Source organism: Leptonychotes weddellii, chromosome 3 (genome assembly GCF_054177405.1).
Source record: "Leptonychotes weddellii isolate Sample4059 chromosome 3, ASM5417740v2, whole genome shotgun sequence".
In the NCBI taxonomy this organism is placed as follows: Eukaryota; Metazoa; Chordata; class Mammalia; order Carnivora; family Phocidae; genus Leptonychotes; species Leptonychotes weddellii.
The window spans coordinates 73,166,376-73,179,246 of NC_138371.1; the positions used below are offsets into that span (position 1 = coordinate 73,166,376).

Here is a 12,871-nt window from a genome sequence, read left to right on the forward strand (position 1 = left end):
CAAAAAAAAAAAAAAAAAAAGAAAAGCTGAAAAGAGGTTGATACCTTAACTTTATGATATGATTTTCTCCTCCCCCCTTTTCCTCTCTTCTCTTCTGCTCCCCATCACTCTCCTTCTCAGACCTTTATTTTTTTCATCACTGATGTTCTGAAATTTCATGACCCATTTCTCCAGTGTTAGTGTTTTTTTGTTGATTTTTTTTTTTCTGAATTCTTCATGAACTCTTTCAGTCTCAAAACTTATGCTCATCAGTTTTAGGAAATGTATTACTTCATAATTTTTTACACTTTGTTCTGTTCTCTTCTTTGGTATTCATATTATTCACTAGTTGTACCTTCTGGAAAAATATTATTTTCTTAACTTTTCTTCCAATTTTTCACCTTTTCTCTTTTGATGTTACCTCTGGGAAGACTGCCTCAAATACATATTCCAAACATCCTACACTTTTTAGGTTTATTCTTATCCTGCTTGTAGTTTGAAAGAGTTCTTTCTTGTTCAAGAGAAGCTCCTTTGCGAAAATATACTGTTTTTGTTTCAAATGCAATGTCTTATCTTACTGAGAACTTTACTCGCAGTTTCTTTCTTTTCTTTTCTTTTATTATTTTTTTTTTTAGGAACTGTTTATTTTGTCAACTTTATTTCCATTTTGTTTGCCTTTGTGGAAGAGCAACTTAAGACCACTCAGTGGTTATTCCTACCCATTCAGTGGCCTGAGCAATGGGAGCCATAGATCAGTCTTCAGTGGCAGACTGAGCACTCCAGTCTTCAGTAGGGAACTGCTGAATCAGCACAGAGGGCACCTGCATACCTTCAGACCAGTCTGCGACTTCAGATTGAGTAGCAGTGAAGTCAGGAGCTGGAGCAGTCCATTCACCCTGAAATTCCTCCTTGGTCACAGCCTTTTCAGCAGAGGCCTATTCTTCCTTTTCAATCTCTTCAGGATCTCTGTAGAAGTAGAGATCAGGCCTGACATCGCATGGTTGTTCACAGGAAATGGTGCAACACATGTGTAGAACTTCCTGGGCCAGCATCCACCACATCAGACCCACTAAGTGAGCTCCCCTGTTGCAAGACATAGCAATGTCCACATAGTGCACAGGAGAGTCTGTGTTAACAGCGATGGTAGGTAGGTTAATATAAGACACCTCTGTGAGAGGCTGATAGTCAGCCTTGGGATCAATAACCACCAGAAGTCTCAGCTCCTGGAAGGCTGCATGGATCTGATTAGTGAAATTTCCAGAAGTAAAGTGGCCAGCAATAGGAGTGGCTCCAGTAGCAGCAGCAAATTTCAACACAGCTCACTAACAAGTATTCCTGGATGATATGACAGTGACATCAGCTGGGTTTTCAGTACAACAATGACATGAGCTGCCAGCAGAAGCTTCTCCCAGGTTCTCTCCAGATTTATAATGTAGATGTCATCACTTTTCCTTCTGTAGATGTATTGTCCCATTTGGGAGTCAAGGTTGGTGTCACCTAAGTGGGTTCCTGCTATAATGAATTTGAGGACATCCTCCTCCTTCATTTTCAGAACATCAAAGACTCTGGACATCATGAAAGTTTCCCTTTAAGTTATGATGGGAATGCAAAACAAGGCTGTATGACCCCTACCCAGGTAGCATGTAAAGGCTCTTTGTTTTTTAAGTTTTATTGTCTTTCCTTTATCAACTTTGTTTCCTCTGAGTCTCGCTTTCCTACTTGTTTATTTTGGTCTTTGCCTTCTGCATTAGGAAGTTCCAATGTTTGATTTTCCCTGGTTGGCAATTTAGATTTAAATATGAGGTCCTAAAACTCTGTTTGGAGGAGGAAAAAATCTTTGGATTGATAGCTCTCACCATGAGCAATGAAGAGGGGACCATGCTATTTCACTTGAGATATCCTAATGATAGTTTTGCAAACCTTTTGTTTTGAGCCAGTCTTTTGAGCCCAGGGTGGGAACTCTTTAGGTTACTTCTCAATGGTGCTGCCATCAGCATTCCAAGAGCCAAAAAGAAAAGAAGGCTGAAAGTACAGAACATAGATTTTCACTCAATCTGCTTGCTTCCAATTCAGGGCTACACCCTATTCTTTGTTTTGCTTATTGTCCCCGAGTTAACAGTCTCTTTAGATCAACTTTGCCAGAAATGGAAACTTCATTTCCTCTGCTGGGAAATTCTTCTGACTTGGGATTTAGCCTGGCTATGATGGCTTGGGAGGTGATCTGGGAGTCTAGCTACTCCTTAGATAAAACATTCCTCTCACCAATCTTTTTTTTTTTTTTAAAGATTTCATTTATTTATTTGAGAGAGAGAGAGAATGAGAGACAGAGAGCACGAGAGGGAAGAGGATCAGAGGGAGAAGCAGACTCCCCGCCGAGCAGGGAGCCCAATGTGGGATTCGATCCTGGGACTCCAGGACCATGACCTGAGCTGAAGGCAGTTGCTTAACCAACTGAGCCACCCAGGCGCCCTCACCAATCTTTTTGATTTTAGCTTTGTCTCCTAAGCCCAATTTAGAAGTATCTGGTACCCCAAACTCCTATGATTTTGGGGGTTATACAGGTAAATTGGTTATCTTATTTTTTGTATCCCCCCATTATATTCTTCTTTCTCAAGTCTAATTAATCAAATATCACTTTATCTACTGAAAAATGAATATATACAAAGTTGGGACAGACTTATACTAAAAAATTAGTTGTTTACTTAAAATTCAAATGTAAAATTCAAATTTCATCCACTATTTTGTCCAACAACCCAAGTATGGTAGAAAGCAGAGTAAGGAAGTGTTAGGAATGTTGAAATTTTTACCTTACAACATCATGAATCAAGAGTGTTTGGATTTGATACAAAAAGAAATCGATATTTTTAATATAACATTTAGATGAGCAAAAGTACCTAATAAAGTTACTAACCCAGAACTTTTTAGACAGAGAGGGAATAAAATATGGGAAGTAGTGTGAATAAAATCTTTAGCTATCATAGCAGAAAATCACTAACTTTCTGCTAATGTCTAAATTGAGAAATAAGAAAAGCAGTACATTAAAGGATTTACCTAGAAGACCTAAAAGCAGGCATGATTAAATATGATTGTCACTGGGCACCAGGAAGCTGCTGACGTAACATGTAGATATGGAGAGGATTATGGATTTTTATTATTAGTGCTATAGTACATTTTGCTTTTTAATACATGTTTAACTTAATTTTTTTTCAATTTGTTTTAAGGAATACTTTAAGTAAATATTTATACTTCTAGTATGGTATTTATTGTTATTGTGCCCATAAGTGTCTATAGCCTTGACTTAAGAACACTTTCATGTACATCTTAAATTTTGAAAATTCAGAGTCAGAATAGCTTAAGTTTCAAAGAGAGAAGTCTATTGGAGAAATTAAACTTTCTCTTTTTCTGGTAAGGAGAGACTTTTTTTCCTAGGGAAAATATCAAATATGAAAGCAAAACTCCCAGAAGGTGATAATAATCTTGCTTTCATGAAAGAGCAGTCAAGAAAAACACATTCATTTGTCTACTTTCAAAGCTTGCTGCAGTTACTGTCAAATATCTGAGCAATGTTCTCGTTTTTAATAATGATTAAATAAATAATTGTTTCATTAGTCTTAATCTTGGGGTTTACTATAATCTAGGTTTCATGAATAAGCATACTAATTTGTCTGATTAATTTCCTTCTAGCAGTAATTTTAGTTAATAAGAGTGACAAAGGCAATATACAGAAAATGTAACATTCCTGTAATTACTGATTTAAGTTATGAATATATAAATATGCAATTTCCAAAATGAATAAGAGTGAAAAATAATAGAAGGGCATAGATATAATAAACTTGCATAGTAATATCAAACAAACTTAATATATATCATGGTAGTCAATGAATTCACTTCAAGTCAAACCAGTTGACCTCACACATAAAAGAAAAGGAAAAGAAAAACTGTTGTAGCCTTCATGTTCAGTACTATAGGGTCTCTGATAGAGTTTCTCTGATAATAAAATAAAATTACTCCATACTCCTACACACCATGATTTTATATATAATAAATAAATAATTGATCTTATAAATAAGAGATAAAAATACAGTTTTATAATCCAAATCTTTGGTGAAAGTCATGTCTACAAAATATTGAAACCAAATTCCACAAAGTACACCTAAAATTCAACCTAGTTACATGTTGAAAACTTATTCTTCTCAGTTGTATTTACAAAGGTAAACCTCAATTTAAAAAGGTGATGATAGCAATACTTTAGCTTTAACAAAAGTCATGATTTGCATGAATTACTTATGTTTAAAGGTTTTTGTGTGTTTTTTTTTTTTACTTAGGATTCATAATATACCGCACCTTATTTTACAACAGAAAGAGAAATTATGGTTCAATTTACTAAAATAATTATAATCATAATCACATCTGCTCTTAAAGACTGTCAAATATCTCCAGAGTGCACTGCATACATTTCCTGTATTAGATTCCCTCTTTTATGAGTTAATTAAACAATTTCACAGCATTATTGTACAACTATTCTGCGTGGCATATTGTTTGTGCAGAACATTCCCTTTAATAGCTCTATTCTTCAAACAGATGTTCATTTAAATTTTTTTCAGAGATTTTATTTGAGGAACAATTAGTGCATTTATCCTACTATTTTGTCACCTTTCTGTGGATTCTGAAATAGCTCTATCTCTATCTTATGTAGTCAACAATTCTAAAGGGAAGAAAAAACACTCTTTAACAAATATGTCAGTACACAAGAATATCAAAGCAAATTATCCTCAAATGATGGCTACTCAAAGTTACCCTGGTATTAGAGTACAAAATCAACAAGAACTTTTCTCAAAGGCATGGAAAAATAAAAATACATGATACCACATGTCCCCCCAGTCTACTAGTTTTGTTTTTATGAATTTTTACTTACACATACAAGCAGATTGAATTCATTATAAACCAGTGTAAAGTGACAGACTGAAAGGAAAGAAATGGATGCGAGACTACTTAAAGTTTATTTAACAAAAGAAAACTGAATCAGTCATTCCCTAAGACATATTTTCCTGGGAAAATGACACTGTATATTGTTATGAACTGGCTTATCTTACCTAAACATTTTAAAGGAAGGAGATGCCATCTACCATGTGTTTTGAAGAGGAAGTTTCCCTCCTTGTTTGACTCAAATCGAGTTTTACAGGATTTGAGTCTCTGGTTGGGTTGGCTTTGTGCAACTCTATGGATTTATCTTCTCTTATTCTCTCTAAGAGAGCTATTGCAGTTAGCTGTGTTGCCAGTGTAGATGTTCCATCTCATGTGAAGAAGGGCCATTTTGTTTTTATTTTGTGAATAATCTCACTGCAGTGAAGTCAGACTCACATTCTTTTACTCTCTTAAATAAATGGTGGCCCAGAAATAACATTTGTCCTCACTTTTGAACTACGGATTAATGAATTATGAACATCTATTTACCACTTTGAAAGCATAATGTGCATTCATTTAGATGGAAATACAGTGTCAAGAAAAATGAGGAACAGTAGGTTTTCAGAGCTATTCTTCTATTCCTTTTTCTTTCTTTCGTTTTCTTTTAAGCAGAATTTGGTTCTATTCGAATAAGAAAGCCTGAAAAGTTGAGGCATTACTAGGAATTTAAAATATACTCACAAAATGAGCACTTCATTTTTAGGTTAAAAAATGTGCAAAATGTTAGTTATTGGAAAGTTTCAGAACAAACTGCACCATAACATCCCAGCCTCCTCAACGAATACAGCAGAGTTTAAGGTAATAAAGTTTGAATTGTTTCTTTACCTAGACCTTCTAAGATCTCTAATCAGGAGTGGTCTCAAAGAACATTATTTTAGAATAGGCTTATGAGATGCCATTCCGGGAAAGAAGAGTTCAGGAATGATTAAGAATACTGGGATGGGCTTGCTCTCTGCCATGTGAATTGTGTGCACCTGGCAGTGAACAATGATAAAATGGAATGTATATGACAGGTTGCCAGAAGCAGAGCACTCCAGTCATTGTAAAGGGAGACCATTGAGGCACTGTTCAGAATGGCAGTAATTTGAAAACCACCTAAAATGTTCAGACAAAGGTAATTTTTAAATGGATTTTAATATATCTATGTAATAAAATGCTCTTTGGACATTAAAATATGATAATTTTTTTTATTTACTAGCACTGAAGAATGATTACAGTGTAAACCCCTAAGAGGAAAAAGAATAAGTAAAAAAAAGCAATATTCATATTATGGACTCATCTATTTATACATTTATATGAGCACTTGATGTCCAAACTAAGCAACTTAGTTCTTATTGCATTTACTTAATCTTTCCCCTTACTTTATACTAAATATGATTTGTTTAACACTACTGTGGTCAAGATGGGAATATGCTGCCACATACCATGGATACAAATGCTAAGCTTTGCAGGTCAAGTATTTGGCTACATTATTACATTTTGTGTGTGTGTTGCATCATCTGAACTTCTTTTTGAAGTACTATAAACATTCATCTAGGTGCACTAGTCATAATTGAATATGTTCATGAATTTTCACTTTTGAACACATCTAAGTAACAGTCACCCATATCAAGAAAAAACAATTTCCAACCTCATTCCTGCCTCCTCCCAGTCACTACTACCTCCATCCAAGCTTAATCAATATCTGATTTATAATACTTTGGTTTCTTTTGCTCAATAAATAAATAAATCTTTGTGATATTCACCTATGTTCTGTCTTGTGTTTGTTTGCATTTAGTTAGAGTTCATTTATTCTCATAGCTGTATAGTATTTCATTTTATAAACATACCACAATTTATATACCTATTCTGTTAAAGGACATTTGGATTGTTTCCAGTATACAACTTAAAAATAGTGCTGCTATAAACATAATTGTGACATACTGATATCTCATTGTTAAATCACCCCATTAAAGATGAGGTTTTTATATATAAATCATGGGGATTTATATATTGTTATATAATATTTACTAATTTTTAAAGATTATTCACATCTATGTTTGGTTACTAATTCTCCCTTTTTTGTAGTGCCCTGGTCAAATTTTGGTATCAAGGTTATGCTGACTTCATAAAATATGTTAAGAAGTGCTCCTCTTCTTCTATACTCTAGAATGGTTTTTACAAGTTTACTCATTATAAATATAAGAAGCATTCATGAGGAAGCCATTTAGTCTTGGGAGTTTTCTTCTGGGAGGTTTTCATAATAATATATATATATTTTTAAAGATTTTATTTATTTGACAGAGAGAGACACAGCGAGAGAGGGAACACAAGCAGGGGGAGTGGGAGAGGGAGAAGCAGGCTTCCCGCGGAGCAGGGAGCCCCATGTGGGGCTCAATCCCAGGACCCTGAAATCATGACCCGAGCTGAAGGCAGACGGTTAACGACTGAGCCACCCAGACGCCCCCATAATATATTTTCAATTTCCTCAAAGTATAGATGATTAAATGGTATCACTTTTGGTAATTATTTTTTGTAAAATTTTAAAATTTCATCTACATGGTAGATGTCTAAAGTTATCTCAATATTGCTTTTTAAACTTTTTAGTATCCATGTAATAACTACTTTTTTAAAAAATATTTATCTATTTATTTGAAAGAGAGGATGAGAGAGAGAAAGAGGGAGAATGAGCAGGAGGGAGAATGAGCAGGAGGGACAGAGGGAGAGGAAGAAAGAATCCAAAACAGACTCTGTGCTCATGACCCTGAAATCACGACCTGAGGTGAAACCAAGAGCTGGATGCTCAACCAACTGTGCCACCCAGGTGCTGCATAGTAAGCACTTTTTTTATTCTATCACATTGGTAATGTTTCATTTTCTCTCTTTTCTCTTAGTCAATTTTGTTAAAGATTTAGGAATTTTATTAGTAATTTGATTAGTAAAATTACCTTTTGTTTGTTGATTTTCACTATTTCATATTTGTTTCCTATGTCACTGATTTCTGATCTTATTTTTAGGATTTCCTTTTTTCTACTTTCTTTGGCTTTGATTTGTTTTTTTCCTGTGTTCTTGAGATGGAAGCTTACACAATTCATTTTCAGACTTACTTCAAATACAAATATAAATACTGCTTTTGTTTTTATATAATTTATGTTTATGCTCGATTTTAGCTAGTAAATTTTAACTACAAAAAATTACAATCATATCAATATTAGGTGCCATCATAGCTGACATTTCACAGCTATACAACAAATGTTTATTGAATGTCTGCCACATGCCAGGAGCTGGGGACACAGTGTTGAAATGAGACAAATACGTCATCTTCATGGAGCTTATAGTAATGGGGGACAACAGACAACAGTCACATAAACAAACACCTGTTATTTGCTAACCATTGTTAAATGATTGTGACATTTGTTTTAAAATTAACAAGGACCACGATGAACACTAGGATGACGAAAGGAAAATACATTTAATAATGACAACTAGGGAGAATAGGTATTAATATCTGCATTTTACGAAGACAAGTAAGACTCACAAAACCAAGTAAACAAGTTTATAACCAATAGATGGATGGAGTCTCCAAATACATTCTTTCCACTCTATCAGTACTTCTGTCAGAGAGCTCGGCATTCTGTTAAGGGTTCCACCCTCCATCCTCTTTTAGACACATATATTCTGTGACTCAAAGGTAGTTGTAAACAGCAGACAACAGCAGATACTTCCAATGAAGGTTTTAAAAAGGTCTTTTGGCAGTGAGATTAACATTTGAGGTTTGATTTGCAGAATCAAAATGCTAGAATGTAATAACCGGAGGATGTTCAGAGATGATTTTATTTGCTCCTATTATTTATAGATTGGTCACAAGCAGGATGGGAGAGAAATGTGTTAAGGGTTAGTGTAAAGCTGCAAGAGAAAACAAAGGAAATACAAAGCACATGCCTTAGAGAACAACTGCATGCATCTTCACAGAAAATTCACATGATATAAATGAGCATTTCTCACAAAATTGAAAATGATGTTGTCAAACATCCCTTCTCCTCCTTTCCTAAATGGTAATACTTGTTTCAAGTCCCTTTTTATACATTCCCTACGAAAAGCCTCACAAATAGACAAAAGACACTGAATGGGCTCCATTTACAAACAAGCTCCTAGCAGGAATCTCAACTGCTCTGTTTCCCTTTGCTTCACTGCTCCTGGCAGACAGTAGCCAGTCAGCCCCATTATGCCTTCAGCCGAAGACACTGAACAAAGAAATCTCTGGGCCCAAACTGCTCAAAAGATCTTCTGCAAATACTTCAGGGCCAGTGAATTTTCAAAAACTGTGCCTTTGCCTTAAAATTAAGAAGGGCCAGGATGAACACAAAACTGCTTGCTGGAGGGTTGGGAGAGAATGACAGTGACTGAGGGAAGACAGCTTCCTGAGAGGTTCTGAAATGGGGAAAAGGGAGACCTCAGCTATGAGGAGCATTTGTGGAAGGAAAGAACAGATTTGGTGCTTCACCTACAGCAGATTTCTATTCCAGAGGTAGCTAACCTACTCCGACAAATCACACTGGTGGCCAAACCTCAGCTTCCGCCCTGCCCATTTTAGTCTGTGTGGTGAATGCTGTTTAGAACCGTCAACCTGACAGAACTGTGCCTAATTAACACTCTCCTAATACCCCAGCAAATAACAAACCTGCTGTGGGGGAAAAATGCATTCACACTTCCTTATCAAATTAAGGCAAAAAAAAAAAAAAGCTCCTAATTAGCTAAAATCAATTAATGTGACAGCAAAATGAATGTATTTATACTGTCAGCTAAAGGTACAGTCAGAGAAGTGTCTAATATATAATGAAGCTGCTGGAGTTTCTTAAAGCAGTTAATAAGGGGTTGGGCTGAGTGGATTTTCTCAGTGATTCACAGAATCTGATGGATTTACCTCAGAAGCAGCAGATGTCCTAGGGTATTACAGGACCTAGGTGATTTCTAATTGTGATTATTCACTAAAACTTAGGGGGAAAATATGTGATTAATCAATAATAGGCATGTAGATCTTGTTGCTTATTTGCAATCACACATATAAATGCACATACACTTAAAAATAAAAAAGGAGTGGGGAGCCTGGGTGGCTCAGTCAGTTAAGCATCCTACTGGAGTCTTTGGTTTTGGCTCAGGTCATGATCTCACGGGTCCTGAGATTGAGCCCCACCGAAGCATAAGTGGGCTCTGCGCTCAGGGGGGAGTCTGCTTGAAGATTCTCTCCTTCTGCCTCTCTCTCCACTCGCCCTCACTCTCTCTCTCAAATAAATAAATAAATCTTAAAAAAAAAAAAAAAGAGGAACTTTAGACTGCTCATTAGTAGTATTGAGTTAGTTGTATTTTCTGTAAAGCTTTCATGGCTAATAACTATTTCACAAACTTTTCCTTTATAACATGCTCAGTTCAAAACTTGAGACAGAAAAGTATTACTTGCCAAATAACTCAGGTTGGGGTCCACAGATTACCTTGCGGCCATCCTCTTCAACTACAATGTTTTGATTCCAAGAATACTGGGTAAGTTAGGTGGCTTGAGAGAATGGTCTTACTGACATGATAAATTGTTAACAGAGAAATGTCCACATTGGGATAATTAGTTAAATGTGATCTAAAATAACAATAATTACATGCATCATCTGAAATAACAATAATTACATGTATCATGTTTTTCTATTCTAGACGAAGTATTTTTTTTAATGGGCATTTGAGTAGGTTATACAACAAAGTTTAGCACCTCTTCTACTCATAGTTGATTCTCACTGAATTCACCTTCATCAAAGATTCCATTTGATTCCTCTCCATGTCAGTGGACACAATAGGCATCATCCTTTCCCCTGTGTATGGATGGTGTGTTTATTTACTTAATGAAGTATCTGGAGGCCTCTACTGGTGTTTAGGAAAATATCAACTGAGATAGAAAAATAATCTTAAAAGAATTCTAAGCAGATGAACCTCCTTTATATATGATATATCCAAAACTTCAATTCTATATTTTTAGCACTCTTTCATTATTGTAAACACTGGTAAACTGATTATTGTCATTCCCTGATGTCACCTTTTCTAAGTGAACAGTGTGGCCCCAGGATACCCTTTGTTTCTCTTCTCCGGGATGCCATCCTGTCCTGCCCATCCTAGCCACACTAACTTACCCGCCTGAAGATTATTTTTTCACCCTCTGTCAGTTTATATCACGTCTGAACTCCTCATTCCCCAGGGATTAGAGCAGATTTTTCCATCAAACCAGCTGTTTGTTTTTTTTTTTTCCTTTTCTTTTCTCAGTAATGGCAAAATAGCTTTGTTATAAATTAATGGTGTCCACATTGGATGGGGGTAAAAATCAGCTTCTGTTTCATACCTATTATATTTCTAATCAGGTAACACTGACAAATACATAAAACACAGTGAGAAGCTGCCAGCAGGAGAAATGGGTGGGATACAATAAAATCTGGAACAGACAGAAGAGTGGTTATAAAATTATTTCTAAAAGCATCCAGGAAAAAAGGAGGTGATTACCATTGATTGTGATTTTGCTATGTGTCATATTCTTAGTAATTTCCTCAAAAATACAAATAATATGAGCATTTTCTTTCCACATTCAACAGCTTATAAAATTCTTTGTAATGTTTATAATACATAACCTCAGTACTCTTCCATCAATGGAAGAAGGGTATAGAGAAAAGGCAAAACAGAATCAAGTAACACAACCAGCAATCTTAATGGCTATATAGGCATCTATATAGATCAAAAGTGAACCTAGGCACAGTCTTGAAATATAGGCAAGCAAGGTGAGTTCTGATATCTAAACTGCCACAAGTCTTAAGTCTAGGTCCCTAATAGCAGACTCTGAGACTAGGATTCTTCTCCAAGTTATTTTTTAAGGGAGTGCTCTCAGGAGAGACTAGAAGTGAAGGAAGCAAGATGAAAAGTCAGAGAAGCTAAGCAAGGAATTGATTTCTGGAGCACCTAGACTCAGTCTGACTCTAGGATTGTACCAGGCTGCTATCTCCCTTCTGGAAGCAAAGCAGTGAGTACTTGGTACATCTATCAGTCAAGAAATTACCCTGGGACCCTCAGACCTCTATGGATGAGGTACCTCCAGTCACCCAATAGATTTCAAGTGTGAATTATTATCAGCAACAACTACAACCCTTCAAAGGGCTCTCCCAGGTTCTAAGAGAGATGTCCAAAGAGTCTGCCATACTCTGTGATGCTTTCATGGCATTTGTTGAGAACCAGTGTTCAATCACATATCAAACAGAGTTTTGTGACTGCCTGGTAAACTTAAAGGCTAATCAGACCCTTTAGGCAATGAACACATGCATAGAGATAAAAAATAAAATGTAATTTTCTTGACTATTCCCCCTATCCTATCTATGATCCCATTTTTCTACAAGACAATGGGTAACAAAATCAATCCTTCAAATGATTAAAAAATAAAGGTTTTCTTTTAATAAAGAATATAAAATAAAATCTTCTTTAAGTATAAGAAATACAAAATTTGGGGTGCCTGGGTGGTTCAGTCGTTAAGTGTCTGCCTTCAGCTCAGGTCATGATCCCGGGGTCCTGGGATCAAGTCCCACATCGGGCTCCCTGCTCAGCGGGAAGCCTGCTTCTCCCTCTCCCACTCCCCCTGCTTGTGTTCCCTCTTTCACTGTCTTTCTCTCTGTCAAATAAATAAATAAAAATCTTAAAAAAAAAAAAAAAGAAATACAAAATTCTAGCCATCAATGTTAGCCATACAGCCATACTTTTGGCCAAGAATAGGATTTTTAAGTTGTAGATGATATTTGAGATATCTCTTAACCTTTCCCAAATATTTCAGAATATTCTAATTCCCTCTATTTTACTGTCTTTATGTAAAAAATAAAAATATTGGCTTTTATGAAATTTTGGGGTTTATAGAATTTATGTAATTTTAATTGGGTAA

The 12,871-nt window shown here is 35.7% G+C and overlaps 1 protein-coding gene and 1 pseudogene across 2 annotated transcripts in view; both read right to left on the minus strand.

Annotated features, from left to right (window-relative positions):
- Positions 1 to 12,871, minus strand: part of LOC145720554 (uncharacterized) — a 342,661-nt gene that overhangs the window by 160,084 nt on the left and 169,706 nt on the right. The gene's annotated exons all lie outside the window — the stretch shown is intronic.
- LOC102741579 (small ribosomal subunit protein uS2 pseudogene) lies at positions 625 to 2,165 on the minus strand (annotated as a pseudogene).